The sequence below is a fragment of the Ursus maritimus genome, unplaced genomic scaffold (assembly GCF_017311325.1).
Source record: "Ursus maritimus isolate PB19 unplaced genomic scaffold, ASM1731132v1 scaffold_3, whole genome shotgun sequence".
Classification (NCBI taxonomy): Eukaryota; Metazoa; Chordata; class Mammalia; order Carnivora; family Ursidae; genus Ursus; species Ursus maritimus.
The window spans coordinates 80175730-80189516 of record NW_024425563.1 but is presented as its reverse complement, the minus strand read 5'-3'; the positions used below and the strand labels follow the sequence as shown (position 1 = coordinate 80189516).

The window sequence follows — 13787 nt, the reverse complement described above, 5'->3', positions numbered from 1 at the left end:
TTCCTCAACTGAGGCACGAAATGAATGAGATTTTTCAAGTTAACTTTCCTTCCATCTGGCTCAGGTGTCAGGGATCTATATTTATCTCGTGTCAGGCATGCGCCTCAAGTGCTGGAGGGCTCGGGATGTCAATGGCTTTCAGATGTCAGGAAAACCTTAAAGACAGATGAATGGTCAAGACCCTGTGCCTCATTTTTGAGTTCTCAGCTGCTGTGCTGTGGGAATCATGTGTTGATTTTCTGCGTCTCCTCCTACAACAGTGTCCCTGAAGTCAGACTTCAGATCCTACATCTAGGCAAGCAAGCTACTCCAGAGGTGGGTGAGCAAAATTGTTTTTACTTAGGGGTGTGGCTATAAGTGTCTTTGTTGTGGAGGGACTAGCATCTAATAAATATTAGTAATCATTATTTTTAAACTCTTTAAGAAGGTCATACTATCTTTTGTAATAATTTAGTCTAGGATGCTTCTTTTAACATTTGTAAGCGTTCAACTAAATAGGTGAACAGACTTTTGACAATTTTAACATTTCCACTAGTCTCCAAATTCATCCCACAATATTTCCGCTTGCTCATTTTCATGGCTTTGACTTGGAAAGTATCGGGAAGTGCAAATTTCTTATTTCAAAAAGTATAATTTTACTGGAAATCTTATTCCTTCAGATTCTCTTAAGTTGACATGGCTTGTCTCAATCTAGTCTGAGTTTTCTTATTTAAATTTCTGTTTACCTTCTTCTAGGCTTTAAAAAGATATTATTCTTTTAAAGAGGACACTCTAAAAATCTGACCAGTTAAAATTTTCTCTTCCAAATTGCAAAAACTTTTATTTATTTATTTTTTTTTGAATGAGACTAGAGGTTGAACGACCTTTGTTCATGGGACTCTGAAAATGTTTTTTGGCACATTGTCAAGACTAACAAGTATGTTTGAGAAATAATTTAAAAAGATCCAATTCTCTTGACAAGCTCTTAGAAGGAAAAAAGAAAATAAAAATCTTTCCATACATACTTACTGATCACTGGTGATCATACAAATTGTACTGACTGTGGGCACCAGGTATCTTATTTTGGAGGGAAGGGGTTTTGTCACATAGCAGAACTTTGTAACATGGGGTGTTTCATAGTATGGCTGCATAAGATCAGAGAACACTGCAGAGAATGATAGAGGAGTGACTTATGCAGAAAGGAGACTTAAGGACATACTTAGCTTACAGAGAAAACCAGATGCGGATTTAAGAACAGTCCCCTCTGACACTGCATGCTATTTTATAAAGTCTCAGAAGGAATTTGGTTGAATTCTTTACCTTTAAAGAAGATCATTTCCTTTCATTCTTTGGAGAAATGGTCGCTTAGAGCTGTGCTGAATTCTGGGGAGAGCATTCTGGACTGAGCTTACAAAAGTGTTAACTTCTTGTTCACTCCCTGCTTGAGAACTCACAGCTCAGGTGGGACGTGGATCAGATGAAGAGAAACAGGCAACCCGTCTTGTTCTCAGGTACACCTGACTAAATAATGAAAGTGGGATTTGTAGGGCAATACATGAGACTCCTGTAATCCTGACAAGGAAAGGAGAAATATTTTCAAATGATGTACAACACAAACACTAATTATTTGGAATCCGATCCTTTTGTAAAGGACAATGACAACTTTGCAGCTAACTGTTCTGAGAGTTTGAGAAAGAAAGCAAACACCCGAGGATAATAAAAACAATTTTCACCTGGGAAAAGCTAAGCTCTTGAACTCAGAAAAATCACTGCCAGGCAAAAGCGGAAAACAAGGTGGGGTGGGGGCTTTAATGTGGCTAACAAATCAGTACATAATAATCGATGATGTTAATGTGACTATGGCTAATTTTGCCTTTAGCACAAATGGCAAATTAAGATTACTCATTAGGGAATTTAATAGTCTTAGCATTTATAAACTAAACCTCGTAGAATTCTGAAATTCAAAAAGAAATGCTTTAAAATGAAAGACAAGGGAAAATGTCTTTTATTGGTCCGTTGTTCATGTTTTTGATCGTTCTTTGGTTGAAAACTGCAAAGTGCATCACCACTTTGCCGCAGCCTGAGAGAAGTGGCCTGAAGTGAGGAATGGGAGGTAACTGCAGGTGAAGTGACCCTTTGTTTTCATCCAGTTCCTGGAATCCTAAATTCTGCTGGGTTAAGAGTGATTCTCTCCATCATAAACAATGAACTGTTGGTCAGGAAAAGGAAACAGTCTAAAACTAGCATAAGTGCATGGAGAATATAAAAAGAAACATAGTTTTGTAAATAGTGTTACTGTTTGTTGTATTGTAGCAGCATTAGCAGAAATTGACTAAGCCGCTAAAAGCTTTTTTCTTTCACATAAGGCAATGAGTATGCCTCTGGTTTCCCAGTGAACTTTCTAGCCATTTCCTTATGAAGGTTGGTACGGTGAATTCAGTTTTGTGTCTTCTGACAAATTTAGCTGTGTGGAAATTGAGTGACACTTTAAAGAAGGTGCTTGGTGGTACATTGTTAAATTGTTTAAAATGTTTTGAAACATACCCAGAGACCTTTGTCACACAAACACTATCATCTGAAAGAGGAAACGACAGAAAATTGGCAAGCATTATTGAGGGGCATAGCAAACAGCTTGGATACATTCATTAAGGAGTCCAGAGTGTCTCCAAATAGAAAAGCATTGTTCTTCGTTCAGTGCTTGTGAAGTTTAAAAGTAGAATAAGAACAGTGCTTTAAAAAAAAAAAAAACAAAAAAAACAGTAGTTTCATATCTTAATGTTGTTTTTCTCATTAAGCCTTCCAAATATAAATGTTATATTTCTCCCACTTTAATTTTTAGGAAATCAAAAAGGGTATTAATAGTCATGTCATAGTTTTAAAAATTAAGAAACACAGGCTAAACAAAATTCATGTGGAGGCTTATTTTGTCCTAGTCTGGAATTTCATTATCACCCGATTTGAAATGTAACAGATAGCATTGTAAAGTGTCCTTTGTGTATCTCAATCTAGGAAGTTTTAGAAATGAAGTAATAAAAGTTAGTTTATTGTAGCGTGGACCCTACACACACTGTCTTTTTAGAGCAGGCATAAATTTGCAGTGAGTGGGATCTTTCCAACAAGTACTCTTACTTTAAGATTGAACCCTAAAACAGCAAACCTGATGGAATCAGCCGTCTCTGAGTCATTTATTTATTGAGGCACTCGTTAAAATATACATGTGAGCATTTACTCTGTGTCAGACACTGTTGTGGGCTCTAGAGAACATGGTGAATGATATTGTGCTGGGCGGTTATAAGGATCCCGGATCTTTTTTCAGGTGCTTGTTCTAAATTTTGTTTATATGGAATGAAATCTTTTTCTGAAAGGTTTATTAAAAAAAAAAAACTGTTAACTTGGTAAATGATACAGACATAGGATGATTTTGTGGACACTGTCCCCACCACTGCGCACAAACAGACCCTTAGTGAACCATCCATCTCCTAAAGAAGATAGGGCGGACGGGCGACTGTTAACTTTACAGAACTAGAAAGAAGATACTGGGCAGAGTTACTTCCTTTGCCCGCTCTTAACTTCTTGCCATTGACCCTACAAATGAGCAATGCATTCTTAAAATACTAAGTAACTAACAGAAAGCACATGGAAACCCCGGAATACAATTACCTAACTGAGTGCGCACTCCCGGCTTTGGGTTTAATAGCTCCTGAGGGTTACTTTTTGTTGAACTCTTTTGTCTGAAAGAGTGAACAAACAAACACCTAAATTTTAGCTCCGTCTCTTGGAGGGGAAGGGAAAGACGTCTAGTTTCTATGGAAACGTCTAGTTTCCAGGAGCCTCCTCCTTTTCAGAGCCGCTCGGTCAAAGTTAGATCTAAGCAGACACGTGGAGGGGCAATTAGAGTGCAGGAGGACACAAGCGGTGGTAAGTGTAATGCACGGTGATAAGATCGTCACTGTGCCCTCAGAGTTGGCCCTTGGGCTGGGCCGTTTGTAACTGAGCACCAGCACTGCCCGGTGTCCGACACACAGTAAACACTCACACTCATTTATTCCGAAGTATTGTGTCTACATCTTTGCTAGCCCAAAATGTTCACCTTCCACTAAGTGCTCTAAACTGTCCAGAAGTTTTCATCATTTAAACATTTAAATGCGTCTCTTAGGCTTAGTGCTCTTTAAAAAATACCCCGATTAGTGCAAATCTCTGCCGTAAAGTGATAGATCTGTGCAGTGTTTGGTGTGCGAGATCCTAGGCGGTTTCATGGAACATCACCACCCGTGGCACCAACCGGCCCTTCCCAGCGGGCTGGGGTTTTGTTTTTGTTACTTTGTCATACAGAGTAGATCATCTGTTAAAAATTTAATTATAAAATGTAATACACAAATATTCTATAATTCATATGACACGAAGTGTGTAAATGCACGCTGATGATCTCCCGGTGGGTCAAGTCCATGAAGCTCATTGATTTCACCGAATACCACTGATTTCTTAGTCGTCCCCCCACCCCCTTCAGCCCCCTCACAATCCCATCTGCATGCAAAGCTTAGATGTGCTTGCTTCTGCATTCAGTCTCTGAGATGTCTTCACTCGATGTGCCAAGTTTTGGATAAAGCTAGAGGAAAAACTTCTAGTTCTGTCCCTTCTGTTCTACTCAGGGTCCAATGGTCATCTGCAAGATTTGCTAACCCAGCCCAGGTATAGTTATGATTTCTCGGCTCTCACACACTTAATGGGAAGCCACAGCACATATAGCAGCTGTTGTTTGCTAGCCTAGTCACACAGAACCCCAGAATCCCCCCTGGGGCTGCAAGGAGTGGCCAGCTAGTTGTAGAGGCCCGGTCATCATCTGTTGTCTTCCTCAGTCCCCCGGGTCGGGGTTCCTCCATGACTACATTGAGAGCGTCTTGCAAGTTTCTTCTTTGGGTTTCCAAACCTCTGTGTATTGCATCCTCATCCTGCACTTCTATTAAGCTAATTCAGTGATGTTTTATGTTTTACCCGATGAAGTCAGGAAAAAAAGGATTAGGCCAGGAAAAAGGTAAATCCTGGTCCTAAGAGGCAAACTGCAAGAAGCTTGCTCTGATTATGCCCATTATCTTCTCTACCCCATTAATATTCCTCTTAAGTAATAGAGGTGCCATTTTGTTTTTCTCTCTAAAATCTCCCACGCAGAACTTCTGTACATAGTAACCGCGAGAACATTTCTAAGCTGAAATCCTGTAGAATAAATAAAAGCAACTGAAAGTCACTGAATAGTCTTTTGTGAAAAGAAAACGACTTACTAATTATTTACCATGGCAGAGCAACAGCTATGAAGCTTGGCTTCTTTCTGAGGTTTAAAGCTGGAAGTCGACGTTCGGCAGCTCTCCCAATGTTCACATTTGTTCACAGCAAAAGCTGCAAACGTTAGAAGTGGGAAGAGTTCTTAGCATACTCTTAAACCGAGATCCGCTAATTTTACAAGTGAGGACTCCAAGGCCCATAGAAGTTAAAGGAGCTTTTTCTGCTGTTGCCTAATAGGCATTGAAGTGACAGTCCCCTGTTTCCTTCTCTTCAGTTTTTCTAGGGCTCCCTTCTCCATCAACACCTACTAAGTGACCTTATCAGTTCTTATAGTTTCACCAATAATCTGTATGTTCAAGGGATCCCAGTTCTGTATCTCATGGTCCCGGTGCCTGCTGGTCAAGGGCTCGATGTGGGTGCCTTATATCTTATGTTGAAAGTATCCGACCCCTTTAAACGCATAAAATTTTGTCTTCTGTTTCCTGATGTGCATTTTATGTTCAAAATTAAACTGAAAGCGGCCCCAAGATAGGTGTGTCACTCACTGTGCTTGGATCGATCCCAGTGTTGAGTAAAATGTATGTACATACGTAGACTCTGCAAATACTTTTTAAACAAATGAATAGATTAAATAGGTAATTACATCCTGCCAGTGAAACCAGAAATTATAACCACTCTGATAATGATGTAAAATGATGAGTGATTAATGAGAGGCATTGTAAACCATTGGTGGGAACATCCTCTCTGTAGTCAGATTAAAAAGGGTTGAAATTTGGATCCGCCACTTGCCAGCTCCACGACCCTGGCTAAGGCGGTGAACCTCTCTCTGCTTCTGCTTCGTCCATTAAGATGGGGATAATCTAAGTACCTACCTCCATACATCAGTTGCTCAAAGTCAGCAAGTTGCTGCATGTGAGATGCTTACGCAAGTGCCTTGTACGTGGCAAGTGCTCAGAAGGATTAACTATTGTTACGTCTCACAGTAATTTAGGCATGGATAGTGTTATCCTCGTTTTAAGACTGAGTAAACAGAGCTTAAGAGACTGGCCCGGGATCTTGCAGCTAGCTCAGCGAAAATGGCATAGACCTAACCTCCTCCCACGCCCACATCTAGTCCTATTATTTCCTCTCCATTCTTTTCTTTCATCTTGTTACTGGAGCCAGAAACACAGGACTCCTTGATTTTTTTCCCCTTTATCTAGCTAATTATTCAGCAAGGCTGAGCTATTCCTGCTACCTTCAGAATATCTCCCCATCTCTACTAAATATTTCTGAAATCTTTCTCAACTGCTTCCTCCCCAGCCACTACTTTAATTCAGACCATGTAATTTTCTGCCTGGGTTATTTCAAAAGATTTCCTCTGACTTTCTGTCCAATCTGTTCTCCACGTCATGCCAAAGCCATCTTCCTAACCTAAATTTTCTTAAGTATGCCTTCCCTAAAATCCTTAAGTAGCTCTAGATGGCTTTCAAGAGAAATCCCTGAGCGAACGACTTCGTAGGTATTCAGGCACGCATCTCAGTCTGGTGTGGGCTGTGTTAGGGCTTTGTGTTTTCATCTGTGCCTCTCTCGTGTCCTGTCTTGTCTTTCCAAAACCCGTACCGTGTACCAAATCCTTCTCAAAATAGCTGTATTTCCTCAGCATGTTTTTTTTTTCTTTAAGATTTATTTATTTATTTAGAGAAAGCACAAGGTGAAGGGGCAGAAAGAGAGGGAGAATCTCAGGCAGATTCTCTGCTGAGCGAGGAGCCTAATGGGAGATGGCGGGTGGGGGTTGGGGTGGGTGCTCAGTCTCATGACCCTGAAATCATGACCTGAGCTGAAATCAAGAGTCAGAGGCTTAACAGACAGAGCCACCCAGGCGCCCTGTCAGTGTGTCAGTGTGTGTTTTCTTATGGATATCTGTACATATTTGTGGGGAAATGTCTTTGCTCCCTTTCCCCTCTCCCACTTTCTCTACCTGGACCTGTATTGTATAACTCTCAAGTAAGATAACACGTCTTCCACCAAAATGTCCTTCATCACCCTTCCCCAATCCACCATTCTTCTCCCAGCCTGGGTGTAGGTGTCGGGATGTATCATAACTGTCTGCTTACAAGTTATCTTCCTAGCCATGCTGTCAGCTCCTTGAGGGGAAATACCAGATTTTGTTTTGTTCATTCTCCCGATTTATCCCAATTAGAAGACCAGACTAAGAATACCTATGGAATTTTTTTGCACTCTTGCAAAGGCTACAGAAACTTTTGCCAGTGTCACTGGAGAGATAAAAGTCTAAGTAAGTGAAAAACAAAGTTAATGATTCAGAACATGATAGGAAAGGAGCTTCAAAAGTAAGCTGGAATTTTCAAGAATGAGGAAGAGTTTGATGGGGGAAGTGATCCAGTATTAGAACCTGTAAAAACAATTGCAAAAAGCCTGGAGCAAGAATTTGTGAATCTCCTGGGCTGTGATACGGTGGTAAAGGGAGTCGGATCAGAGCTTGGTTCAGGTTGCAGGAATGACCGTCAGCAGGTGCTTGCTATGTAGGCAAAGCGTTAAGGGCAAGATAAGATTAGGGAAGGACAACACTATGCTGGCTGAGCCAAACTCAGAGTCTGTGTAGTTTTAAATCCTTCCTTCTTTTGGAAAACAGGGACTAGCAAGTGAGTGTTGGAAACTAGAGAGTGAGAAGTCTTATCCCCTAGCACTCTGCTCAATTTTAACAGCTGTTTAAATCAGACTAGATTTAGCATAGTAGTTGTCAGAAAATTGGTGTGTATGTGAATAACCAAAAATATTTAACTCGATTCTCATAATGTCTGCTTTTAAGAAATCTGTTGATAAGTTGCTGTTGTAAATAGCGTCATCCTCGCTGTCATCGTGATTGCTCCTACTGTGTTCTTAGTCTCGGCTCACACCCTGTACTTCCCACCTTACTGATTGCCTTTAAAATTTAATCCCTTTAAATATAGACTTTATCTTAATCCCTTTTAAGGAGTTGTTTAAAATCAACCTACTTTTTCTTGATAGCCCTTTACGGGAGGGTCATGAGTTCTCTAATTATACGGTGCTAGTTCTGTGTTTTGTAGATGCTAGAATTGTATGATACCTTCAACGTAGTGGCTGAGACCCTTCCCCTTAGTGGGAGTTTGGTAATAAAGGCTCAACATACTCTTCTAGCGTCTCTTGAAGCAGGACTATAAAGCTCTTCAGTGTTTCGATGTCCTTCAGCTCTTGACGTGTCTGTCCTCCCCGTGTCCTGGCTTATGTTCCTCATCTTGGCATATTCTTTTATTTTGTATTTAATACAGCTCCTCTAACCTCAAAATCTTTGTTTAATGCTATTTTGCATGACCATAATCCTCTTTCTTATTCCTCATTACTATGGCATCTTCTAATTTTCCTTCCTTAAAGTTCCATTTAGTCTTCTATGACATTCTGGGGGATTGTGGTACCAAATATGTCAGAGCCTCCTGCTAACAGTGGCATGAAGAGCCAAGCTTTTGAGATACTTTATAATTGTCAGTGTTCTTTAGCCAGAGACCAGCAGGAACACACCTGCAGTTGAACAAGTTGAGTTGATGACTCATTGCAAAGAGGGCGAAGTGTACTACAGGGAACCGAGGGTGACTCAGAACGGTGTTTGAAAGAATCTCTCACAGAATTTGGGCTTTGGGTGATTGGTTGGCAGGGGATGGGTGGGGGGATGGGTAAGAAAACAGCTTTGCCCTGAATTGGATGTTGTCGGAAAGCAAGGTAATTTTACAACTGGGTGTCTAATAAATCTTATCTAGGGGAAGGCAAGATGAGACTGGCCCAGGTTGCCGTTGGCACAGAAGCAGCTGTGACCCTTATGAGTTGGGAAAGTGGGTTGTGTCTTAGCTTAGTGTCCATAATTGCTCTGTGTTTATTCATTTTTTTAAAGGTTTTATTTATTTATTTGAGAGAGAGAGAGGAAGAGGGGCAGAGGGCCAGGGAAAAGCAGACTCCCTGCTAAGCAGGAAGCCCGATGCAGGGCTGGATCGATCCCAGAACCCTGGGATTGTGACTGAGCCAAATACAGGCGCTTAACCGACTGAGCCACTGAGGCGCCTCAATAATGGGTCTATGTTTAGACACAATTACAGAGCATTTTGCTTTTGTCGTGACCCATCATGATCATAGAGCAGCCATGCTCAAGTCGATATTCTGTGAAGTTGTTCATGTTTAACCAGAGAATCCCAAGGCCTGGCTGTGAGTACCAGGCTGGTGTCCAGAGACAACAAGACCCACCACATAGTGGCTGGCCAGGTCCCGGGCATCAGCAGCGGTTTTCTCTCTCGCATGACAAAATTCTTTGTTATTTCAGCAACAAAATCTACTTCTATCAAATCCACTTTCCACTACTTCGGTGATAAGATTCTATGGTCAATGCACTCAGTATTTTAATATAAAATTTCATTTATTTTAAGCTAGCATTTTGATAGAACTGCAAGAGATCAATCTGTATAACTATAATGTGCACTGGTTTAGGGAATTGATTCATTTTTTTGCACTTACACTATAAAAACAAATTTGTTATGTAAATGAAAAAATAAACCATTGACAGATGTGAAATAAATGGAATGAAATCTTAGTTTCGCTTAGTGAAAGTTGTGGAGAAATTAGGGGGTCTTTCCACTTACTACATAGGGAAAGAGCTTAATTAATCAAATTATAGAATCTTGGAGTTGAGAATTACTATAAATCAGTATTTCTGGAAATAGATCTAAGTTGAACTTAAATGAATGTGGTTAAAAATAAATATGCCAAATTTCTACTTAGATATTCTAGATGCCTCCTAAAATAAATGGGGTAATCTTACTTTTTCTCTTACATAATAGATGATCATTGTAAGTTTTGCTTAAAAGAACATCTGGTAAGTAATTCAAATTCATGATTGAATAATACTCAGTATTTTAGGAATGTGTGAATTTAAAATGATTAGAAACATTGACAAATGCCCCATGCTTATAATTTGCTTTAGAACTTGCTGTAAGTCTATAAAGGAGGCGTTGGGGTTGGAATGGGACAGGTGGTGGGGGCAGTGGGGAGAACATAAGGCCACAAACTGAGCTTGTTTCCATAAGTCACATATGGGAAAAATACTTTCCACAATATGATATGTAAGACACTTGGACTATTGTTAAATATACCATTCTTTTTATATGTATATACTTCTTAAACATGAGCCACATCATAAATCCAAGGTTTCTGTCCCATATGTAAGACTAAGTTTCTCAATCTTAGAGTTTTTTCAACTGGTCTTAAAATAGAATGAAGGCAGTACAAAGTAAATAGAGATTTGTTTTCCACCTCTGCTTTTTTTTTTTATCATATTATCTTGATAATAAAGAGAAGCTATTTTCATTGAACTTTATAGAATTTGCCCTTTGGTTGCCCTACAGATAGGATCTAAACAAAGAAAGATGTGCATTTTTTATTTCCCCTGTAAGATTTACCCTTTTGCATGATCCTATTTCATCTTTCCTGTTTTCAAGTGAAACATGTATCTTTGTTTTGTATGACCCAGGAATAATAATTTACCGAATGGGAAACTGAAATTGAGAAGTTAGAACTCCAGTTAAACATTTCAGCTGTTAATTAAGCAACAAGGCTTAAGTCTTCTTAAAGACGACAGATTGTTACGAGCCTAGGCGATGTGGGTTTCTTCAAGTCTTGTACAACCCATGGCAGCACCTTGGATCCTGAAATCCTCGTAGTTCAGTAGTTACAGCAAGAGCCTGACAACTGACTTGATTCCTTGTTAATAGTAATAAAAAGGAAATAATACCAATAAACATTAAAATATCCATTAGTTGCTTGGGAAAATAGTATTCTTGGAGAGCGTTCTTCTCTATTTTATGCAGGGTCAAATTTGCATAAATGTACTCGTGGATATATATTTTCTTTAATTTTACTCTCTGGACGTTTGCTACAGATAAACATTAATTACTGCTTTTTGTAACGGTTAAGGTATTTTTGTGTGCTCCATTTAGCAAGAGATACTTATTTTAAATGGAAGTAAAAGAGGATTGGGGCCAATCACTTTTCTTACCTGAAATATTCCTGCACTTGGTGTGTTTCTGCAAACTCTTCACACATTACAGATATTCTTAAAACAGTGGTTATAACTTATGCCAGAATAAAATGGCAACTTTCTCCTCTTGCTTATATCTAATCCTTGTTTCCCCAGAGCATATCAGCCTTAGGGGCAAACAGAGGTGATTGTTTTTAATTGCAAAAGCTACCCAGATGATTTCTTGGAGAGTCGTTTTGTTTTCCACTGGCTTAGATTCTCTTTCTTTCTTTATCCTGTACCTCTTTAAACTGTCCTAATGCGTTTAGGATTTATGCACCCACTGGCCAAACAAGACAAATTATACATATGTGCACCATAAAACAGGTTCATACAGTCTTTTTACTTATTGCTTATTCCTGACAAGGTCCTTCTCGAGGTTACTGACCCTAGACTGAGTAAGGCAAATGATCAATGTCTCCTTCTCATCGGTCCCTGCCTTTGCAATACAGCCCTCTGTCTCTTGACCTTGGTCCCCCAGCCTTAACCCCTGCATCTCTTCCCCACCCCCATGATGCTGAAGTACTCCCCTGATTCCACACGACCTTGTGAGCCAAATCAGAGCCTGGGAAATGTGAGAAATTAAGAGAGTAAATGCTTCCTACTAGCGCTGAAGGCCGTGAGTGCCCTCGTTATCTGCTTCGCTATTTGTTCGCACTATACCGTAGTTGGCACTTCATCCAGACCCAGTGTAAGAGAAATGCTCTGTCCTAGGTTCCTTTGGATTTTAATGTTTTTGTCTCTGCCTTTACTGGGGCAGTTGGTTCATTTCTTACCCAGTTGTCATTACTTCTCCTCTTCCTACCCCTGCTGTTAGGCTCCAGAGCCCCATCAAACAAGCTTTGCAGGAGTATTTCTCCCACTGCTAGGGAGGACTCGGGGGCTAGCTTCTCGGTTTGACATCCCCCCCCCCCGCCATGGCTGCTGCCATAATGCAAGTATTCCCAGACTCCAGATTCTGTCTAGAATGACTCTACCTTCTCTTCATTAGATTGAATACAAGTTTTAGTTCAGAGCCTCATGTCGTTCCAGTATTCTTTAGTCTTCTGTTGACTCTCACCCCAATTTACTGCCTTTAATATGACCCTTTATAAGTGAAAACTCTATCTTGTCATCACCCCTACTTAGAGTTACTTAATGATTCTCCTCTGCTTACAGAATAACATTCAAGTTTCTTAGAAATATGCAAGGGGCTTCAAAATCTTGTTTCCCCCCATTTTATTCACTTTTTGCTACTTCCTTAAAAAATGATTTTATGATTTTCCAAATACATCATTCCCTTCTTTGAATATATTCATGCTGTTCTTTTTGCTTGTCCTGCTTTTTCTCCCTCTTGCATGATTAGAAAATGTCTACTTATCCACTGAAGCCCTTCCATTAATGTATAGTATATCTCCTTTCAACAAAACCACAATCTAGTAAACACATGTTTTCATTCATCTTTGTATCCCGGTTCCAAGCTCAAAGTCTGGATATCATCAGTGGCCACTAAGTGTTTAAATAAATACATGAGTAAATGAGCTCCCTAATACCCTTCCTCCCCTTTAATCCAAACCTTGGAATTTTCTTTACTTCCATCTTTATAATTTCTCCCAGAAAAGGTTCGGAGAAAAGCTTTATGAAAATTCTTGGAGTTTTCCCTATAGCAGTTCTTAAGTGTAAAATTTATATGGCGTTAAGTAGATCTGAATTCAAGTGTTACGTATTAGTTTCATGCCCTTGAATAAATTGGGCAACTCTCAGTGTCTCAGTTCCACATCTGCAAAATGGGTGCAAAATTACCATATGGTTATGATTTTGAAAGCCAAACTATACAAAAAAAAAATTGGAACTCTATTTCCTCATCTGAGAAATAAATCATTTAGAATAAATGATCTTTTAATATCGGTCTCAGGTTCAGAATTAGAAGACATGAACTTTGTTCCCTGTTTTCCTACTATCATGATATTAAGAAAATAAATTTTAAGGTCCTCTCTCTGCTTCTTAGCTAAAAATGAGGAAGTTGTACCAGGTGATCTCTAATGAATCTTCCGGTCTAAGTTTACTTGCTCATCCGTTATCTGAATCTGTATCTCTATTTCCTTTCTTTTGTATATACAATTACACTGTAGTTTCCCAAGTATGTTTTTAAAATTATTGACAAATGAAGATAATTTCAACAGGGAAAAGTGTTCTAGATTTACTGGATAGGTGGCTGGGAGCTGATAAGCAGCAGGCTATATAATATCTTGGTCAAATTCCAATGCAGAAGTAAATTTTGGTGTGTTGATTTTCTGATCTACAGAATTATAGAGCAAGTATTTGTAAAGACTTCAATACAATTTTTAGACTACTTAGGAATGATGTCAGCAAGATAGCAGTTTTAGAAATTTCAGCACCCTTTTTGTACTAGAAGCATCAATCTGAACAACTACATGAAAATAGCTTCACAAGAGCTAAAGACTCAGGTGAGGAA

General features: G+C 39.5%; 1 protein-coding gene across 1 annotated transcript in view; it reads left to right on the top strand.

The window, feature by feature from the left end:
- Positions 1-217: 217 nt before the first annotated feature.
- CD36 (CD36 molecule) overlaps positions 218-13787 on the top strand; it is a 74877-nt gene continuing 61307 nt past the window's right edge. The window contains exon 1 of the mRNA XM_008686180.2: positions 218-315. The gene's annotated coding sequence lies outside the window, so the exon portion shown is untranslated. The remainder of the gene's footprint in view (positions 316-13787) is intronic.